Genomic DNA, 21,678 nt, shown 5'->3' with positions numbered 1-21,678 from the left:
CATGTAAAAATTACATCCAAGTGAAATTCAGGTTACAAATATAAGATAAACATAAAATAACAATATACTTCTGGCTTAATAACTAATTCACATTTAACAACCTCTTTTTAAAAATCTTACTGTATATATTAAGAGCCAGGGTCTCACTATGTTATCCAGACTGGTCTTGAACTCCCGCCCTCAAGCAATCCTCCAGCCTTGGATTCCCAAAGTGCTGCGATTGCAGGCATGAGCCACCATGCCTGGCCCTAACAACTTCTGAATAGAATTACTTTCAAGTTTGAGCCCAGGAGTTTGAGACCAGCCTGGGCAACATAGTGAGAGACCATTTCCATTAAAAAAAAAAAAGAAAGAAAGAAAGAAAGAAAAAAAGTTAAAGAAAAAGAATTACTTTCAAGAGTACATGGATCATTTCCCAAGAAAGACTATTCTGCACCATAAAACAAGTCTCAATTTCAAATGACTGAAACCTTACACAGTATGTTCTGTGATGGAAACAGAATTAAAATTAAATTAAAATATCTATCAGCAGATACTTATGAAACCCCAAATATTTAAACAACTTCCAAGTACCCCATAAGTCAAAGAAAAAAATCACAAGGAAATGCGGAAAATATTTTAAATTGAATGAAAATGAAAATACAGCACATCAAACTATCCACCAAAAACAGTGCTGTAAGAAATTTGTAGCTTCAAATTCTTACATTGAAACGGAGGAAAAGGATCATATTAATGATCATAGCTTTCACTTCAAGAAGGTAAAAGAAGACCAAATTAAACTCAATGAAAATAGAAGGAAAAAAATAATAAAACAGAAGGACAAACACTCAAGGAAAATCAATGACACCAAGTCTAGTTCTAGATCAATAAAATTGGCCGAGCGCAGTAGCTCATGCCTGTAATCCTAGCCCTTTGGGAGGCTGAGGCTCATAGATCCCTTGAGCCCAGAAGTTTGAGACTAGCCCCGGCAACGTGGTGAAACCCCATCTCTACAAAAAATACAAAACTTAGCCAGGTATGGTGGTGAATGCCTCTGGTCCCAGCTATATGGGAGGCTGAGGTGGGAGGATCACCTGACCCCAGGAGGTCAAGGCTGCAGTAAGCCATGATTGTGCCACTGAACTCCAGCCTGGGTGACAGAAAAAAAAAATGAATAAAATTGATAAACCAGATAAACTGACAGAAAAAAGATGCAAGCTATCAATATCAGTATTTAAGAGGGGACACTTCTACATATCCTACAGACATTAAAAGGAAAATAAGAGACTGTTATGAACAACTCTATGTCAATAAATGCAACAATGTAGAATCAATGGGTGGCAAATTCCTGAAACACCAATTACCAAAACAGACACGAAAAGAAATAGAAAATCTTAATATTCCTATATTTACTAAAGTAGCTAAACTTGTAATTAAAAGCATTCTCAGGCGGGGCATGGTGGTTCACGCCTATAATCCCAGTATTCTGGGAGGATAAGGCAGGAGGATCACTTGAGCCCAGGAGTTGGAGACCAGCCTGGGCAACATAGCAAGACCCCATCTTTAAAAAAATGCGAAAACATTAGCTGGGCATGGTGGTTAGCAACTGTAGTCCAGCTACTCAGGAGGCTGAGGTAGGGGAATTGCTTGAGCCCCGGAAGTCACAGCTGCAGTGAGCCATGATCATGCCACTGCACTCCCACCTGCGTGACAGAGTGAGACCCTGTCTAAAAAAAATTAAATATAATTTAAAAATCTCATACCAAAAACTTTAAGCTAAGAGTGCTACACTGGTGAATTTCTTAAAGGAAGAAATAGTAACAATCCTACACAAATTCCTTAAGAAAAAAAAGAAGAGAACACTTCCTGGCATATTTTATGAGGCCAGCATTATTCAGATACCAAACCAAAGATGTTAGAAAAAAAAGAAAACTACAGGCCAACATCTCTCATGAACACAGATGTAAAAATCCTTAACAAAATATTAACAATCAAGTGTAAAAATAAAATGATAAAACATCATTTGCAAGTAGGTTTATTCATTGATATGTAAGACTGATTTAATACTCAGAAATCAACTTTATGAATACACAACTACCACTGAATTGTATGCTTTGTAAATAGGATTAATTTTATGGTATGTGAATTTTGCCTCAACTTAAAAAATCAATCATTACAATAAGAGAATAGATGGAGAAAATGTGATCATTCCAATAAATGCAGAAAAATTTTACATAAAATTCAAATACCCATTCATTATAAAAACTGTGAGAAAATAGGAATAGAAGGGAAATTACTCATACTGATAAAGGATATCTATAAAATAACTGTAGGCTGGGCACAGTGGCTCATGCCTGTAATCCCAGCACTTTGGGAGGCCGAGGCCAAGGTAGTGGATCACCTGAAGTCAGGAGTTTGAGACCAGCCTGGCCAACATGGTAAAACCCCATATCTACTAAAAATACAAAAATTAGCTGGGTGTGGTGGCGGGTACCTGTAGTCCCAGCTGCCTGGGATGCAGAAGCAGGAGAATTCCTTGAACTCGGGAGGCAAAGGTTGTAGTGAGCCAAGATTGCACCACTGCACTCCAGCCTGGGCATCAGGGCAAGACTCTGTCTCAAAATAAAAATATAAATAAACCCTAAAGTTAACCTCGTGCTTAATAGTAAAAAAGCAGATTATCCTTCTAAGATCAGGAACAAGGCAAGTAGATTTGCTCTCACTACTTCTATTCAATGGTGACTAGAGATCTTATGCAGAGCAATAAGGCAAGAAAATTAAATACCAGGCATACATACTGGAAAAGAAGAAGTAAAACAGTCTTTAACAGATAGCATGATCATTTGCATAAAAAATTCTAAGGAATCTACAAAAAAGCTACTAAAATTAATATTATAAATGAATGTAACAAAGTCAAGGGATACAGCATCAATATACAAACATCAATATATAAAGGTTGAGCATCTCTCATCTGAAAATCTAAATCCAAAATGCCCTAATACCTGAAACGTTTTAAGGGTCAACATGATGATCAAAGGTCACACTCAAAGGGAATGCTCATTAGAACATTTCAGATTTTGGATTGTCAGATTGGGGATGCTTGACTGGTATGTATATCAAATATTCCAAAATCTTAAAAAAAAAAAAATCTAAAATCCAAAACACTTCTGGTCCCAAGCATTTCAAATAAAGAACACTGAACCTTTACTAGCCATAAACAAATAGAAATTATACTTTAAATTCTGTTTACCATAGCACTAAAAATATGAATTAGTAATAAATTTCACAAAATATGTACAAAACTTACCAACTGAAAGCTACAATAGAAACTTGTAGAACTTGCTAAGAAAAACTAAAGAAGATGTAAATAAATACAAAGATATACCATATTTATGGATTGAAAGGCTGTTATTCAGAGCTCTCCATACTGATCTATAGATTCAATGCAATCACAATCAAAATCCCAGCAGGTTTTTTGCAAAGAGTAAGAAGCTATCTCTAGAATTTGTATAAACATGCAGAGTACCTTGAATACCCAGAATGATTTGGAGAAAGAAGAATAAAGTTGGAGAACTTAAAGTATCTGATTTCAAGATTTGCTCTAAAGTTATAATAATCAAAACAGTGTGGCACTGGCATACAGACAGACTTAAAGATCAATAAGACAGAATAGAAATCCCAGAAATGAACCCACAGATATATGATCAATTGATTGTGAACAAAAGTGCCAAGATAATTCAATAAGGAAAGGACAGTTCTTTCAACAAATTTGTGCTAGAACAAATAGATATCTGTAAGGGAAAATATTAGCCTTGCCTTTTAACTCACACCCTATGTAAGAAATAACTTGCACTAGGCCAGGGGCAGTGGCTCACGCCTGTAATCCCAACATTTTGGGAGGCCGAGGTGGGTGGATCACTTGAGGTCAGGAGTTCAAGACCAGCCTGGTCAACATGGTGAAACCCTGTCTATATTAGAAATACAAAAATTAGCCAGGTGTGGTAGTGTGCACCTGTAATCCCAGCTACCTGGGAGGCTGAGGCAGAATTGCTTGACCTGGCAGGCGGAGGTTGCAGTGAGCCGAGATCACGCCACTGTACTCCGGCCTGGGCGACCCAGCGAGACTCTGTCTCAAAACAAAATAAAACAAAATCTTGAAGTGAATAAGTGAATCACAAACCTAAACAAAAAAGCTAAAAGTATACAACTTATAAAAGAAAATACAGGAGAAACTTCAACCCTGAAATACACAGAGATTTCTTAAACCAAAAAAAAAAAAAAAAATCCTGAACCCAAAGAAAAAAATTATAATTTGGCCTTCATTGAAAGAAAATGAAAAGGCAAGCCATGTACTAGGAGTAAATATCATCTATATATACATAAACACACATGTATACACATATACACATATTTATATGTATCTTATAAATAACATATATATAAAATAGGTAAAGAACACTTTCAACCTAATAATACAGAGACAACCCAATTAAGAAATACACAAAAAGGCCAGGCACTATGGCTCACATCTGTAATCCCAGCACTTTGGGAGATTGAGGTAAGAAGATTCTTGAAGCTAGGAATCTGAGACCAGCTTGAGCAACATAGTGAGACCTCATCTCTACAAAAAAATGTTTTAAGTTAGCCAGGTGTGGTGGTACACACCTGTAGTTCCAGCTACTCAGGAGGCTGAGGCAGGAAGATCACTTGAGTCCAGGAGGTTGAAGCTACAGAGAGCCAAGACTGTGACACTGTACTCCAGGCCTGGGCAACAGTGTAAGACCTTATCTCTAAAACAAATTAAATTAAATTTAAATTTAAAAAAGAAAAGAAAAGATGAATGAAATATCTAAATAGATATTGCACAAAAAAGATATACAACTGGTCAAAAGCACACAAAAACATGCTCAACACCATTCAATCTAGAGGAATTGACATGTTAAAATTACATCTAGATGGTGAAATTCAAGTTACAAATATAAGTATGAAATAACAATGTATATCTGGTTTTCTGGAAAACACAACAGTTGTGACAGACACTTACCACTTTGGCCAAATAAAAAGAGAAGATGGGCAGAAGAGCCATAGAGGTAAGCAAAGATTAGATTAAACAGTTCAAATAAGCCTCAGCTCTTTTTTTTTTTTTTAAATACAGGCTATTTCTGAAACCCTTAGCTCTTTTAAGAACTAAAAATCGGAAATGTGTAGTAAATACTTCTGAAATACAGTGATTTCAGTACATTAACAAATAATCATCACTGAATTCATGCATTCAAAGAAACTTGTTGGTTTTGATCACTAAACACTGGATTCAAATTAAGTTATAGCTGCTCAGCAACATAAGCAAGGTGGCAGAATAGGAGGTCCCCAGCTCTAGTCCCCCTTGCAGAAAAAGTAATTAGCAAATATTTAAATAGCCATGTTCAAGAACACCTCTGTGAGCAGTGAGCATCCTGGGCAAAATAGCAAGACCTCGTCTCTACAAAAAAAAAAAACAATTAATTAGTCAGGTGTGGTGATGTGTGCCTTTGGTCCCAGCTACTCAGGAGGCTGAAGTGGGAGGATTGCCTGAACCTGGGAGATTGAGACTGCAATGAACCACAATCGTACCATTGCACTCCAGCCTGGGTGACAGAGCAAGATCCTGTCTTAAAAAAAAAAAAAAAAAAATTCTCTGTACAAATCCCAGAACCTGGGGGTGAGACTTAATCACCCTCTGGTAACACAAAAACTAAGAAAAGCCACATTTTAAAATGTGGTAAGAAAGCCATTTTACTTCCACCATATCACCTCTCTGCTGGAAAAGCACAGCACCATACCAAGAGGTATCCCCTGGGCCTACAGTTTCTCCGAGGAGCAAAAGAGAGTCCAAGGCAGACATCCAGCTTCCAAAGTGTTCAGAGGTACTTCCCAGGAGGACCACTTCTGCCTTGTCTCATGGGAAACACTGTGGATATTAATAGGGCTAAACTACCTGGGGTCAGGTAGGAACAAAGAAGTGGAGTGATGCCCTTCTGGTGACCTTACATGAACATTAAGCCCAGACAGCAGCTCCACCCACCTGCGCAGCTGATCTACCAGCCCCATCTGGCTAGGGAGCAGAGTCAGCAATTCTGCCAACCTGAGGTCTCTAGCCAGAGGTCTAGCTCAGCTGCAGAGCTCAATCTGTGGCCCCCACCTGATTGTAGAACACATCTTGTGGTCCTGCATGATTAAGAAGCCCAGCCAGAGACCCTGTCTCACTTTGCACCACAGCCTGGGGTCATGCCCCACCATAGAGGATAGCCAATGGCCCTGCCTGATCATGGAGTTCAGCTTGCTGTCTCACCCAATGGCAGGGCCAAGTCAGCAGCCCCACCCAAACAGGGAGCCTAACCAGCAACCCTACCCTACCAGATAGCACAGTTAACAACCATGTCCAATTGCAGAGTCCATCTTGCAACCAGACCCTCTGTGAGGTACATCCTGAGACCCCATCCAACCTGAAGCTTGGTCAGCAATTCAGATCCATAGTGGAACAAAGTCAGCAACTCCACCCAGGTGGGGAACCCAGCCAGAGACCCCATCGAACTACAGAGCCCAGTTGGCAGCCTTGCCCAATTGCAGAGTCCAGCTAGCAGCATCACTCCTGCTGGAAAGTGCAACCTGTGATCCCACCAGACTAGAGGCAATGATGGAGCCCAGATAGTTGCCCCATATGACCTCAGAGAATGGGCAACATCCTTGTCCAACCAGCAACCCCAGTAGCAAGCCCCAAATGCTACTGGGGGTTCCTTGCTCCCAGAGCTCCCAAGATGGTGGCAGGCCACTTCCAAGATCGTGGTGGGCCACTTCCAAGATGGTGGCAAGCCTCGTGTTCTCTGATCTGGGGTTCTTGGCCTCACGGATTCCAAGGAATGGAATCTTGGGCCATGTGGTGAGTGTTATAGCTCTATTAGAAGCCATGGGTCATGGAAAAGAACCATGGAACCCACTGACTGGTATTCAGCTCGATTAGGATGAACCCAGGCACTTTGCCATGCAGGAACAATGGCAAGCCTTTAGCCCAATCGGGAGCAGCAATGGGTGCCTGGCTGGATCAGGAGCACAGCGGACACCCTGCCGGACCCAGAGGGATGGAAGTCAGTGGCGGGTCTGCGACAGCAGCAAACAGCAGTGGTGGATGGCGAGCGAAAGCTCAGCTAGAGCCATAACACGGACCAGAAGAGATTGCAGTTGCAAGATTTAATAGAGTGAAAACAGAGCTCCCATATAAAGGGAGGGGACCCAAAGCGGGTAAGCCATTGCCAGCTCAAATGCCTGGGTTTATATCCTGATCATTGTCCCTCCCACTGTGCTCTCAGGCAATAGATGATTGGCTATTTCTTTACCTCCTGTTTTTGCCAAATTAGCTTTTACTGAGCTGTCTTTACTACCTGATCGGTCAGGTGTGAGCTAAGTTGCAAGCCCCATGTTTAAAGGTGGATGCGATCACCTTCCCAGCTAGGCTTAGGGATTCTTAGTTGGCCTAGAAAATCCAGCTAGTCCTGTGTCTCAGTTCCCCCTCTCAAAAGGAAAACCCAAGTGCTGTTGGGGAGGTTGGCCGACGACCACTCTAACTGCTTCCTGCTGAACTGGGGCATAGTAGGGGTTCTGCAGTTGAGATTTCCTCAGGAGGGGTGCCTTTGATGTCATTTACATTGGACCATGGGCTAGTAGGCTGGTCCAGGGGTCTGCGGCAGATTTTAGTCATGGACTGCATCTGAGGCTCAATTTGAAGAACCATTTGTAGCTTTACAGCTTCAATTCTGGAAGAGACAAACTTAACAAGGAGGTTAAAGATACAGTGTCCAAAGAGGAGTAACAATATTATAGCTGCTAGAGGTCGTAAGAAGGGGAGAATCCACAGTGTTCATTGGCTGAAGAGGCCCCAGGGTCCAGTGTTTTGAAGCTCCTCTGCTCTATGTTGTATTCGATCTTGAATTTCTTAAACTTTCTCGGTGATGATTTCAGATTGATTAACATAATAACTGCATTGTTCCCCTAAAAATAAACAGGTTCCCCCTCTTTCGGTGGTTAGCAAGTCTAAATCTCTTAGATTTTGAAGGACTACTGCTGCTAGGGAGTTAAGTTGATCTTGCAAGGTGACCAGGGAGTTGGCAACCCATTCCATGTCACCATTTAGTTCTTGAGATAGTTGGTAGTAGAACTGAGTAGAGGTTGTGATACCGCCAATGCCAGTACCTAGTCCAGCTAGCACTCCTGCTCCAATAACAAAAGGAAGAATGGGAACTCTTTTGTTGCAGGGCTTAGGTACGACATGATTGTATAAATCTCATTCAGTGTAGATGGTCATAGGGGGCACTAAGAATGAGAGGAAGCACATAGATTCTGAAGAGCTATTCAAACAACGATAGGCTGAGGTACCACAGACAAAAAATATTCCTGAAGGTAGGCAGACTATTCGTGTGGGAGGAGTTACCCACCTGATGCATTGGGAGTTGGCTGTGTCTATAGTGTTGCTAAATTTTACACAGGTGAGGTTTGAGGTATGGATTATTTCCAGATTGGAAGCAAGAGGTCCTACTAAAACGGAGGTGGTGATTATTTCTGTGCTGAAGTTGTTCCACTGTTCAGGTACAGGGGTTGAAATGTATGGCCTGAAGTGCAGGGGGAGGCACATCCAACTGTTAGTAGGGTTTTGGGCTGAGACCTCATGGAGTCCAGTGAGGGCTGTATTAAACAGACTTACCAGGCGAGTATGGGTACAGAGGGTTTCATGTAGTTTTGAGAGATATAAACCTTTGTAGGGGCTAGGGGTGCTATGTACTAGGGTCAGTTGGGAGATTACTTCCTTTATGTGTTTTTCTCTTGCCTGATCTTGAACTCCACCCCCATCAGACATAGTGGTATGGGTGAAGTAAGTCCAACAGACAGTGGCTCCAAGACCTCCAGGACAACTAGGATTAATCATTTTCCCTGTCCAATAATGAGTATTTGCAGGCATGCAAAGAGTGGCAGAGTTATAGCAGTTGCAGGGCATATGGGTGTGGGCAGTAAAGGTGGGGGTTCCCTTAGATAAACTCCTATACGATGGAGCATCAATATTTCCGGGAAGCCACATTCTTCATAGAAACTGTTGGTAAGGGGAGCTACTGGTCATACAGCAACATGGAGGGGGTGCAGTGAAAGTGAAAGGGGGTAAGAGAACAGTAAAGAGAAAAATATGATAAGGGAGGGCCACGGGGATTTATGATTTTAGTTACTTTCCTCATGGTTGTTGCTCAAGGAGCAGGCACAGATCCTCTAGATGTTCACAGGAATAGCTAGCGTTGTCTCCTGGATTTTTGGGTTCCTTTGGCAGTATCCAGGATTTGCCTCGAGTGTGAGGTATTCAAGACTCCACTCCAGCCACTTTAACCGCGGTTGGGGTAGATAAAATGACTGGGTAGGGTCCATCCCAGGATGTATCTAGGGATGGGGAATTAAAGGGAAGGGACTTGGCTAATAGCATGTCACCAGGGTGGAATAATTCCTTTCCCTCTTCTCGGGGACAGGCTCCTTGTAATGTTTTAAGAACTTGTTGATATTTGGCTAAGGAGGTGACGTCTGCAACTAAGTTGGCCATCTCTCGGTCGAGCACAAGGTCATTGGTTAGGAAGGCCGTCCATACAGCATTTCGTATGGGCTAAGTCCTGCTTTTTGGGGAGAGTTTTGGATTCTTAGTAAGGCTATAGGCAACAGAGCAGGCCATGAGAGGTGGGTTTCCTGGGTTAGCTTTTTTAGATGTCATTTGAGTGTTTCATCCATTTTATCGACCTTCCCTGAGGACTGTGGCCTCCAGGCGCAGTGTAAGTGATATCATATGCCTAATGCCTGGGATACTCCCTGGGTTACTGCAGCCTTGAAAGCAGGGCCATTGTCAATCCGTAAGCCTCAGGGAAGTCCGAATCTGGGAATTATTTCATGAACTAGTGCCTTTATTACCTCTTGGACTTTTTCTGTCCTACAGGAGAAGGCCTCTGCCCAACCAGTGAAAGTATCTACCCAAACTAGTAGATACTGAAATCCTTGAGATTTGGGCATGTGGGTAAAATCTAGTTGCCAGCCTTCTCCTGGGTAATGGCCTGCTCTTTGTTCTCCTGAAGGAGCTTGGCAATAAGGCAGGGGATTATTTCTTTGGCACACTTCACAGGCCCTGACTATCTGCTTGATAGTTCTGACAAGGCCTGCTCCAGTAAATAATGATTTGGCCATCTTAATGGTGATATCAATGCCTAAGTGAAAGGTTTGGTGAAGGGTTTTAAGTAATTTCCATTGGTTAGCTGTAGGCAAAAAAGTATTTTTCCTTCTTTGGTGGCTAGCCATCCTGAGGGGAGGAAACTATATCCTCATGAGGTTCCCCATTCTATTTCTTCTTCTGAGTACTGGGGCTTGGTTTCCTGGAGGGGATTACCCCATACTAGGGGTCCTTCTATAAGCATTTCTAATGGAGGGTCCTGCCTTGCGGCTCTTTTGGCTTCAATATCTGCTTGGCGGTTCCCTTCTATTTCCCTTTCCTTTCCTTTCTGATGACCCCGGCAGTGTAAGACTGCCACCTCTTTAGGTTTCTGTACAGCCAATAATAATCTCCTAATGGCTTCCTGATGTTTTATAGGTGTTCCCTCGGAAGTTAAGAATTTCGTTTCTCTCCATATTGCTGCATGGGCATGGAGGACTAGGTAAGCATACTTACAGTCGGTATATATATTTACCCTTTTTCCTTCTCCTAATTCTAGTGCCCGAGTGAGGGCTATTAGTTCTGCCAGCACTGAGCACTAGTTCCTGGAGTGAGGGGATTACTTTCAAGTATTCCATTATCACTGACCACTGCATACCCCGCTTTTTGAAGTCCTTTTTCTACAAAAGGAACTTCCACCACTATACAAGTTGAGGTTGGGATCAGTCAAGGGAACCTCTAAAAGGTCCCCTCGAGTGGCACAGGTTTGAGCAATTACTTGTTGACAGTTACGTTCTATCTTTTCTTCATTGTCTGGAAGACATGTGGCTCAGTTAAGAGTTGCACAAGTGCACAGTCGCAGCACTGGCCCTTCAAGTAACAGAGCCTGATATTCAAGTAAATGGTTGTCTGACAGCCACAAGTCTCCTTTAGCAGTGAGTATGCCGTTCATATCATGAGATGTCCACACAGTAAGATCTCTTCCCTGTATCATTTTAACTGCTTCAGATACTAAGACTGCTGCTGCTGTCACTACCCATAAACAATGAGGCCAACCTTTGCCACTACATCAATTTCCTTACTCAGGTATGACACGGGTTGCAAGCTCATCCCTCGGACCTGTGTAAGGACTCCTAGAGCTATTCCTGTTTTTCTGTGACATATAAAGAAAAGTCTTGCCCCATTGGCAAGCTTAACACTGGGACTTGGGTTAGGGCCTTCTTTAGGGCCTGGAAAGCCACTTCTGCTTCAGGTGTCCATCTTACTAAATAGGTATTGGCTTTCTGAGTTTCCTTATTTAGTGTATATATTAGTCTGGCTATTTTGCCATGCCTGGGCATCCATATTTGGCAGAAACCTGTTATGCCAAGGAACCCTCTTAGTTGCTTTAGGGTTTTGGGATGAGGATAAGCCAGTATAGGCTGGATACATTCCTCACTGAGGGCTCTGTTGCCTTTGGATAATTTTAGCCCTAAGTATTTAACCTGCTGTGAGCAGAGCTGAGCCTTTGGTTTGGAAACCATGTAGCCATTGGTAGCAAGAAAATTTAAGAGCGCTTGGGTGGCTTGATGGCACAAGGTTTCTGAACGGGTGGCTAAAAGTAAATCATCCATGTACTGAAGGACAAGAGTGGCCAGGTATGAGAATTGGCTCAAGTCTTGGGCTAATGCCTGGCCAAATAGATGGGGGCTATCCCTGAACTCTTGGGGTAAAACAGTCCAGGTGAGTTGAGACGTTGGGTTCGAAGGATCTCTAAAGGCAAACAAGAATTGAGAGTCAGGATGTACAGGGATGCAGAAAAAGGCATCCTTAGGGTCCAGGACTGTAAACCACTCTGCTTCCTCTGGTATTTGGGAAAGCAGAATATAAGGGTTAGGTACAGCTGGGTCTAGAGGAACAACAACCACACTGATAATCCTGAGATTTTGCACTAACCTCCACTGTCCATTGGGTTTCTGTACTCCTAAAATTGGAGTATTGCAGGGGCTATTGCATGGTTTTACTAGGCCTTGGGCTTTTAGGTCCTTAACAATCTTTTGGAGTCTTTGTTTGGCCTCAGGTCTGAGGGGGTACTGCCTTTGGTAGGGAAAGGAGGCAGAATCCTTTAGTTTAACTTGAATGGGATGGGCATTCTTTGCTCATCCATATTGTCCTTCTGTTGTCCAGACTTCAGGATTAATTCCTTCCTCAAGCAGAGAACAACAAACGGGTGTTCCTTCTCCTATGTTCAGGTATATAATGGCCCCCACTTTTGCTTGAATGTCTCTCCCTAACAAGGGAGTGAGGCTCTCAGGCATAATTAGAAAAGCATATGAAAAGAGTAAAGTTCCCCAGTCACATCTTAGTGGCTGGGAGAAGTATCTAGTGACTGGCTGTCCTAAGACCCCTTCGATGGTGACAGATGTGAAGGACAGTCATCCAGGACAGGAGAGTAAGACTGAGAAGGCCGCGCCACTGTCCAGGAGACAGTTAACCTCCTGGCCCTCAATGGTCAGGCATACCCGGGGTTCTGTGAGGGTGATGGCATGGGCTGGCACTTGCCCTGGGCACCCTCAGTCCTGCTGCTGGATCATCTGGTTAGTGGCTTCTGACTCAGAGGACCTTCATCCCCTGGGGCAGTGGGCCTTCCAGTGATTCCCTTGACATAAGGGGCATGGACGACCGGGCGGCTTATGTCTACTTGGACAATCTTTTTTAAAGTGTCCTTGTAGACCACACTGGAAGCAAGCCCTATTAGGCATTCAATTTGCCCAGCTTTTCACTTTTGCAGAGGTTCCAAAGTCCACTTGCCTGAGAGCCATGACTAAAGCTGCAGCCTTTTTTTTTTTTTTTATCCCATTTGTCCCATTCCGTCTGCTCCTCCTGATCTCTGTTATAAAAAACCGAGGTTGCCAAGTTCAATAGGGTTTCTAAGTTTTGCTCTGGGCCTAAGGTGGACTTTTGAAGTTTTTTTCTAATATCTGCAGCTGACTGAGTGATAAACGTATCCTTTAAGATTAGTTGCCCTTCAATAGAGTCAAGTGACAGGGAGGTATGCTTCCTCAATGCCTCCCTTAGTCTCTCCAGAAAGGCAGTAGGATTTTCTTCCTTTCCCTGTGTTATAGTGGACATCATTGAATAATTCATAGGCTTCTTTCTAGTTTTCCTTAGTCCTTCTAGCATGCAAGTTAGCAAATGTCTGCAGCACCAATCTCCATGTTCTGATTCTGTGTCCCAATGAGAGTCAACACTGGGAACTGCCTGCTGTCCTGTGAGGAATTTTTCTCTTTTCTCTGCTGCAATCCTATCATTGACCTGACTGAGATGCCAGAGATCGCCAAACTCTCGGGCTGCAGTTATGGTGGCACTTCTCTCATTTGGGGTTAGTGTCTGATTTAGCAGTAACATCATATTTCTCCATGTCAGATCAAAGGATTGTCCTAACCCTTATAAAACATCAATATAGCCATCAGGGTTATCTGAGAATTTATCTAGATCTATTTTAATTTGCTTTAAGTCTGAGAGAGAAAAAAGTACATGAACTCTGGCTGGGCCGAATTCTCCTCCTCCCACTGCTTGGAGGGGGCATAATCAGGGATACTGGCATTCTTTGGTTCATTGTTTACCCCTTTGTCTATCTCCTTTTGGACCATTTGGGTTGAAGGGGGGTCCTTATTAGTTGGGGAGGGAGTCGGGGGGAAGCTGGGGTAGGGAGGTAGACTCTGAGGGCTTCCTGTAGGGCATAAATCACACTTTTTACATAATTGCGAGTTGTCTCTTAATGAAAAGAAAGTTTGTACATATGGCACTTCACTCCATTTGCCTTCTTTTCTACAAAAGAGGTCTAGCTGTAAGATAGTGTTATAATTTATACTTCCCTCAGGAGGCCAGGTTTCTCCACCTTGAAGAGGATATTGTGGCCAGGCAGTACTGCAGAAGAATATAAGTCATTTCTTTCTTAGTGTCTGAGTGTCAAATTGGTCCCAATTCTCCAGAATACACCTTAGGGGTGTTTTTGCCTTGGGGGAACGCTTCCCATTTGAAAAAAGAACATAGGGATGCCGGCACCCCTAGTCATTTTCCGATGAGCGTTAGTCCTAGAGCGTCCTCTATGGTCCTAATGCTTATTCCTTTCCAGGGTGTGTAACCACCCATGGACCTCTGCTTATCAGATTAGTTATGCTCACCAATGTAGCAGTCCTGCACCCCTTTTCCCGCCTTTCTTGACCACAAAGAAAGGGGTCCAGGCTGCTGGATTCTAGCAGCATGCCCAACATTGCCTTTGTGCTCAGGGGTGAGTCCTAGAGCTGGGCTGTGTTCCTGAGTATTTCATAACAACCCAGCTGCCCCATCAAGATGCATTCTCATAAACAACAGTTCTTATGCAAGTTCATTTAGAGAGGGTGTAGGTAAGCTTTTGAGTCAGGATATTGATAGTCTTTTTTGATTCTGTAAGTACTTTAAGGCTTGGCTGGGTGCAAACAGCTCGCACGTTTGAGGAGACCAATTATTAGGCAATTTTTCTAACTCTGCTTCCAAAAGAGTCTCCCTATCAATTACTGAATACCCATTGTGGTTTTTCCCTCAATCACCTGGGAGGAACCTTCTATCGTCCGGTCCTGAAGGGAGTTCCTCCTAGGTCTGTCCGGACCTTTGTATGGTAATTAAGATTTAAATCCCCTGTTAGGAAATCTGCTGGGTTAAGGGAATTATCAGCCGTTGGTGTTAAATTACCTTTTTCTAACAGAATAGACCCATACTTTACGATTTTTTAGTTAGTAAGCTACCTTTTTGCTTTTTTGACTTAGAATAATTCTGAACTGGTGAGGTGTGCTCACAATGAGGTTTCCTTTAAAAGTTACTTTTCTACTTTCTTCTGTTAGCAAAGCAGTTGCCGCTACAGATTGAATGCATCCACGGGTTACTGGGTTAAGGATTTTTGATAGGAAAGCTACGGGTTGTCAGTGGTCTCAGTGTTTTCAGGCTATGCCCTTGTTTACACTGACAACAAGGTAGTATTGTAGTGTTATAGAGAAGACCTTCAATTATCAACTATAAGTTTTAAACTTACTCTGGCTTTTAAAGGAATAGGGCACACTGTTGTTGTTGTTTTGTTTTGTTTTACTATTTCTATCTTTCTCTTTTTCTCTTTGACTCTTTCTTTCTCTCTCTCTCCTCCGTCTCTCTCTCTCTCTCTCTCTCTCTCCTCCATCTCTCTCTCCTCCTCTTAGCCATTACAAACTTGGGTCCCTGGCAAGGGTGGTGGGAAAAGGGTCCCACATAACTGCCCATGTCGAGAACTGTATACCTAAATCGGGAGGGACACCAGGGATAAGACTTCCTGGGTTTATAGCCTAGATGCCTAAGGACACAGCATAGAGCTTCCTTAGATCCCTTTGGAGATACAACTTGCTAGAGGAAATGCAAGTCTGAACCATTGGTACCTAGGAGGCAGGGATCAGAGGAAGTAGATTCAGAGGTAACGAGAATTTTGGGGCTACACTTTCAAGAAAGTCGTGGTTGGGACCCAGGAGGTATGGGTCAGAAGAAAAGGTAGGGGGGCATGCATGGGTGACTGTTGAACAGAGACTTCTGGCTGTGCCATGATCTCAATCGGCTAATGCTGGGAGTTTGGGATGACAGCTCTCTGTCTCTAGTCGGCCCTCGGCTTCCCCAAGAAAATTGAAAGCAGAAGCTGGTTCTAGGCAGATGAATGCTCCCAACCCAGAAGGGTTGGGGGTTGTTAGAAAGTCCTTCCCCAGACAGCCTCACAGCTGAGTCTTAAATCTGACAGCCATGCTAATCGTTTTTAACTGGCCAACAGGTGCCCGGTATTTTCCGCCAATTCTAAGGAAAGACAGGACAGAATAGCAAGTGAAAGTGGTCCAATATTACTCACTGCTTTGGAGGTCCTTTCATGGTTGCCAAATGTTACTGGTGGGTCCTTGCTCCCCGAGCTCCCAAGATGGTGGTGGGCTGCTTCCAAAATGGCAGCAGGCCACTTCCAAGATGGTGGCAAGCCTCATGTTCTCTGACCTGGGGTTTTTGCCTCACGGATTCCAAGGAATCGAATCTTGGGCCATGCGGTGAGTGTTATAGCTCTATTAGAAGCCGTGGGTCATGGAAGAGAACCGTGGAACCCAGTGACTAGTGTTCAGCTCAATTAGGATGCACCCAGGCTAAAGGGCACTTAGCCGTGCAGGAACAATGGCGAGCCTTTAGCCCGATCGGAAATGGCAATGGGCGCCTGGCTGGATCAGGAGCACAGTGGACACCCTGCAGATCCAGAGGGATGGAAGTCAGTGGTGGGTCTGTGACGGCAGCAAACAGCAGTGATGGACGGAGAGTGAAAGCTCAGCTTGAGCCATAAGAAACACAGACCAGAAGAGAGTGCAGTTGCAAGATTTAATAGAGTGAAAACAGAGCTCCCATACAAAGGGAGGGGACCTATCAGGGGAACCCGCCCCCAGTTAGAACTACTGATAAGGGTCTATGTTCAGCAGTGCACGTATTGTCTTGATAAACATCTTAAACAACAGAAAACAGGGTTCAAGAGCAGAGAACCAGTCTGACCACAAATTACCAGGACGGGGTTTTTCCCCACCCTAGTAAGCCTGAGGGTACTGCAGGAGACCAGGGCGTATCTCAGTCCTTATCTCAACTGCGTAAGACAGACATTCCCAGAGCGACCATTTATAGACCTCCCCCGCAGGAATGCATTCCTTTCCCAGGGTATTAATATTAATATTCCTTGCTAGGAAAATAATTTAGTAATATCTTCCCTACTTGCACGTCCATTTATAGGCTCTCTATAAGAAGAAAAATATGGCTATTTTTACCCAACCCCACAGTCAATCAGACCCTATGGTTGTCTTCCCTTGTTCCCTAAAAATTGCTGCCACTCTGTTCTTTTTCAAAGTGCACTGATTTCATATTGTTCAAACACACATGTTCTACAATCAATTTGTACAGTTAACACAATTATCACAGTGGTCCTGAGGTGATGTACATCCTCAGCTTATGAAGATAATAGGATTAAGAGATTACAGGCATAAGAAATTATAAAAGTATTATTTGGGAACTAATAAATGTCCATATTTAAATGAAATCTTCACAATTTATGTTCCTCTGCCTTGGCTCCAGCCGGTCCCTCTGTTCAGGGTCCCTGACTTCCCACAACAGTAACCCAAAGAGGGTAATCGTTGCTGGCTTGAATGCCTGGGTTTATATCCCGATCATTGTCCCTCCCACTGCGCTATCAAGCAATAGAAAATTGGCTATTTCTTTACCTCCTGTTTTTGCCTAATTAGCTTTTTAGTGAGCTCTCTTTACTACATGATTGGTCGGGTGTGAGTTAAGTTGCAAGCCCCCTGTTTAAAGGTGGATGTGATCACCTTCCCAGCTAGGCTTAGGGATTCTTAGTTGGCCTAGAAAATCCAGCTAGTCCTGTCTCTCACAAGTACCTGCAGATGCTACCAACTGACTCATCCAGAACCCCAGGCTGGACTTACTGAAAAAGTCTTTCCCTGCCAAAGCAAACCTGTAAAGGCAGAAGAGGTGACTACTTCCTCAAAAACACAGACAGCAACACAAGGACATAAGAATCACAAAGAATCAGGGAAACATGACACCACCCAGAGTAAACTAATAAAGCTCCAATCACTAACCCTAAAGAAATGGAGATCTATGAAATGGCTGACAAAGAATTCAGAATAATCCTCTTAAACAAGTTCAGTGAACTACAAGAAAACAGAGATAGACAACTAAACAAAATAAGGAAAATACATGGAGAAAATAAGACGTTCAACAAAGAAATAAAAACAAAAAAAGAAAACCTATAGCTGAAGAAAAATGTAATAGAGATCTTCAACAGCAGACTCAAACAAGCAGAAGAACCTATGAACCCTAAGACAAGTCATTTGAAATTATCCAATCAGAGGAAAAAGAAATAAAAAAACAAAAGAGTGAAGAAAGTCAATGGAACATTTGGCTATCAAGTGAACCAATATACAAATTATAGAGGTACCAGGAGAAGAGATAGAGAAAATGGTAGAAAGTCTACTTAAAGAAATAATGGCTGAAAACTTCCCAAATTTAGGGAGAGAAATGGACATCTAGATACAGGAAGCCAAAGCTTCCCAAAAAGGTTCAATTAAAAGAGGTCTATGCCAGGTAAGGTGGCTCATGCCTGTAATCCCAACACTTTGGGAGGCCAAGGTGGGCAGGTCATAAGGTCAGGAGTTTAAGACCAGCCTGGCCAGCATGGTGAAACCTCATCTCTACTAAAAATACAAAAAATTAGCTGGGCATGGTGGCAGGCACCTGTGGTCTCAGCTACTTGGGAGGCTGAGACATGAGAACCACTTGAACCCAAGAAGCAGAGGTTGCAGTGAGCTGAGATCACTCCATTGCACTCCAGCCTGGGTGACAGAGTGAGATTCCATCTCAAAAAAAAAAAAATTATACCAACACACACTATAAATTGTCAAAAGTCAAAGAAAAAAAGTGAATTTTAAAAAATTTAGCTAGGCATGATGGTATATGTGCCCATAGTCTTATCTACTCAGGAGAGACTGGGGCAATAGAATTGCTTGAGCCTGGGAGATTGAGGCTGCAGTGAGCTATGATTGTGCTTTCCCATAAAAGCCTTTGCATTTAACTGTAAAAATGGCAACCCTCTTCCAGGTCCCCTCTCCACAGCACAGAGCTTTCTTCTTTCTCTTATTAAACTTTTGCTCCAACCTCACCCTTGGTGTCTGCACTCCTTAACTTTCTTGGTGGTGAGACAAAGGACTCCAGGTACTACCTCAGGGACATTGTGATGCACTGGCAAGACTGTAACATTTTGGTTCCTTGACTGGGAGATATCAGAAGGGTGAGTAGGAGCAGACATCCAAACTTTTTTTTTTTTTTGAGACAGAATCTTGCTCAGTTGCCCAGGCTGGAGTGCAGTGGCACCATCTCGGCTCACTGCAAACTCTGCCTCCCGGGTTCACACCATTCTCCTGCCTCAGCCTCCTGGGTAGCTGGGACTACAGGCGCCTGCCACCTCGCCTGGCTAATTTTTTGTATATCTAGTAGAGACAGGGTTTCACCGTGTTAGCCAGGATTGTCTCAATCTCCTGACCTCATGATCCGCCCACCTCAGCCTCCCAAAGTGCTAGGATTACAGGCGTGAGCCACCATGCCCTGCCACCCCCAAACTCTTTACTTTCATTTCTGAAGCTGCTTCTCAGTTTTGTTTTGTTTTTTTTCCTGAAGACCAAACAAGACACTGGGCCCCTGCCAGCCAGTTAAAAGATTTTAGAGTGGCTGTCAGCCTTACGAGACTCAGGGGACAGGTTTGCTGGAGAGTCAATCCTGCATTGCCATCAGGTGGTGGGAATGTTGGCTCTGTTCTAATCTAGTTTCCTTTCACAGAGGACCTAGCCATCGCATGGGGCTAGAAGGAGGTCCTGGGGCAACTGAAGGTTTCTGGCTGAGGCTACTCCTTGGTGTTACCTGAAGAGCCCCTAGAATAACTTCAGCTTCTGAGAGCCCATCAATGGTGTCCACACCAGGACTTCCAGACTTTTCTATAGCATTTTCTTCCTTTCTTTTTCGTGGCTATCATGTCTCCTATCCTTTCTTTGTATGCTATGTTAAGGGAGTTTTTACAGCCTAGGGAGATAATCTTCTTGGGTAAAGTTAATGAGTGCCTTAGTAACCAGGAATGTAACTTTAAAAATTGCTGCTTCTCTGATTTCCTTGAGATGGGGGGATTTCAAGATTTCAGTCTAAACTTTCACCTAGTGAGGGCCTTTTTGACCCCCAGTGATAGGCATTCATAGCACTATATGGGAGGATATTCCACCCTAAGTAAACACCCTCCTCTCCATTTGGGTTTTCTAAGAGCTCAGCATTGACAAACTAATTTTCTTCTGCTGGGTGGCATACTATGGGGGTAGCCTATTAAGACCCAGACCTCTCTTTCTAACCTCTGCCTAAAAAGAATTTGGAGTCAGAGTTTTTACCTAACATTTCAAACCCTACAGCACCACCAAATGGGATGGGATTTTTCATGGGGAGTCTTGTCAGTTCTTTGCCCAAAATCTCTAGTTCCCCAATTCCTTTCCTTGTTATATCCCTCTCTCAGTGCTTAGGCCCCATGCCCTATTTGTAGATAGTAAAACTCCCCTTTCAACATGTGGGAGGAAGCCACCCTGGTGAGACAGATTTTAGCCTCAGTGCTATCCCCATCAGATATTCTTACATTCTTTTGAGGCATCTGTTCTGCATCCAGCTATGTTGGCATCCAAGAAAGGAAGGGATCTTATGTTTAAAAGTCAATTGGTCCCATTCTCTAGGAATTCATTACTTTGCCTGGGCAGTAATAAGGAGATATAACGGTAGGGTTAAACCACTCACTCCATTAAAGGGTCTTGCCCAAATTCAACTACTGCATAATCTCTCCCGGGCACCTAGGGTACTTCTGGAAGCCTTATAGGCCAAGTGGATCTAAGAAACCAGCAGGGTGGAGAGCTAGGGCCTCACCCAGATAAACATGACTCTTCCTGCTGACTAGCTTCTCCAGATCCATTGGTGAAGGTCATGCTTGCATCCATGGGTGGCACCTGTGATGTTCGCTGGGACCCAGAGGAGATGGGAGGAAAGAGAAGGGGGATACCCCTTCTATCTTTCTCTCCACACTGGGTCACTCTGAAAGGAGGAGGGAGACTAAGGGACACATTCTCCCCTCTCTTTCCAGATGGGTAACAACCCATATTTAGCCTGCACTTCCCTTGAGTACAGCCTGGATCAGTGGAATTCCTCTGACCCTCAGAGGAATAGTGCCTCATATTCTTTTGTACTTGGGCATGGCCATCTCACCAAGTGCAGAACTGGGGGAGGCCTGGTCTCTTCAGGAAAGTGCCTTTTTTTTTTTGAACCAGAGTCTCGCTCTGTCACCTAGGCTGGAGTGCAATGGTGCAATCTCAGCTTACGGCAACCTCTGCCTCCTGGATTCAAGTGATTCTCCTGCTTCAGCCTCCCGAATAGCTGGGATTACTGGTGCCCGCTGCCATGCCCAGTGAATTTTTGTATTTTTGTAGAGATGGGGTTTCACCCTGTTGGGCAGGCTGGTCTTGAAATCCTGACCTCAGGTGATCTGCCCACCTTGGTCTCCCAAAGTGCTGGGATTACTGGCATGAGCCACAGCGCCTGGCTACTCATTTCAACACTATCCAGCAACTAGAACTTTTCTGCAGGCAGGAGGACAAATGGTCTGAGGTCCTCTATGTGCAAGCCTTCTTTGCCTTGAGAGGCAACCCAAATCTTTGTCAGCACTGCAGAATTGACCCTCCTCTTTTAGCAGTCATATCAGACAAGCATGCAGGAGATAATTCCCCAAAGTCAAAGAAACAACCCCCTGGGGAACCCTTAAATGCAACTTCCGGATGCCCTGGCCCTTCTTCCCCACAACATTCACATCATCAGCTCCTCCAGTTCTACCACCCAAACCCCCAGACTTTTTTTTTGAGACA

General features: G+C 43.6%; 1 pseudogene; it reads right to left on the bottom strand.

Annotated features, from left to right (window-relative positions):
• Positions 1-12,564: 12,564 nt before the first annotated feature.
• On the bottom strand, positions 12,565-20,919 carry LOC129393579 (uncharacterized; annotated as a pseudogene).
• Positions 20,920-21,678: the final 759 nt, after the last annotated feature.

Source organism: Pan paniscus, chromosome 10 (assembly GCF_029289425.2).
Source record: "Pan paniscus chromosome 10, NHGRI_mPanPan1-v2.0_pri, whole genome shotgun sequence".
NCBI lineage: Eukaryota > Metazoa > Chordata > Mammalia > Primates > Hominidae > Pan > Pan paniscus.
Note: the sequence above shows the minus strand (reverse complement) of the source record. Positions and strands in the feature narration are given on the sequence as shown.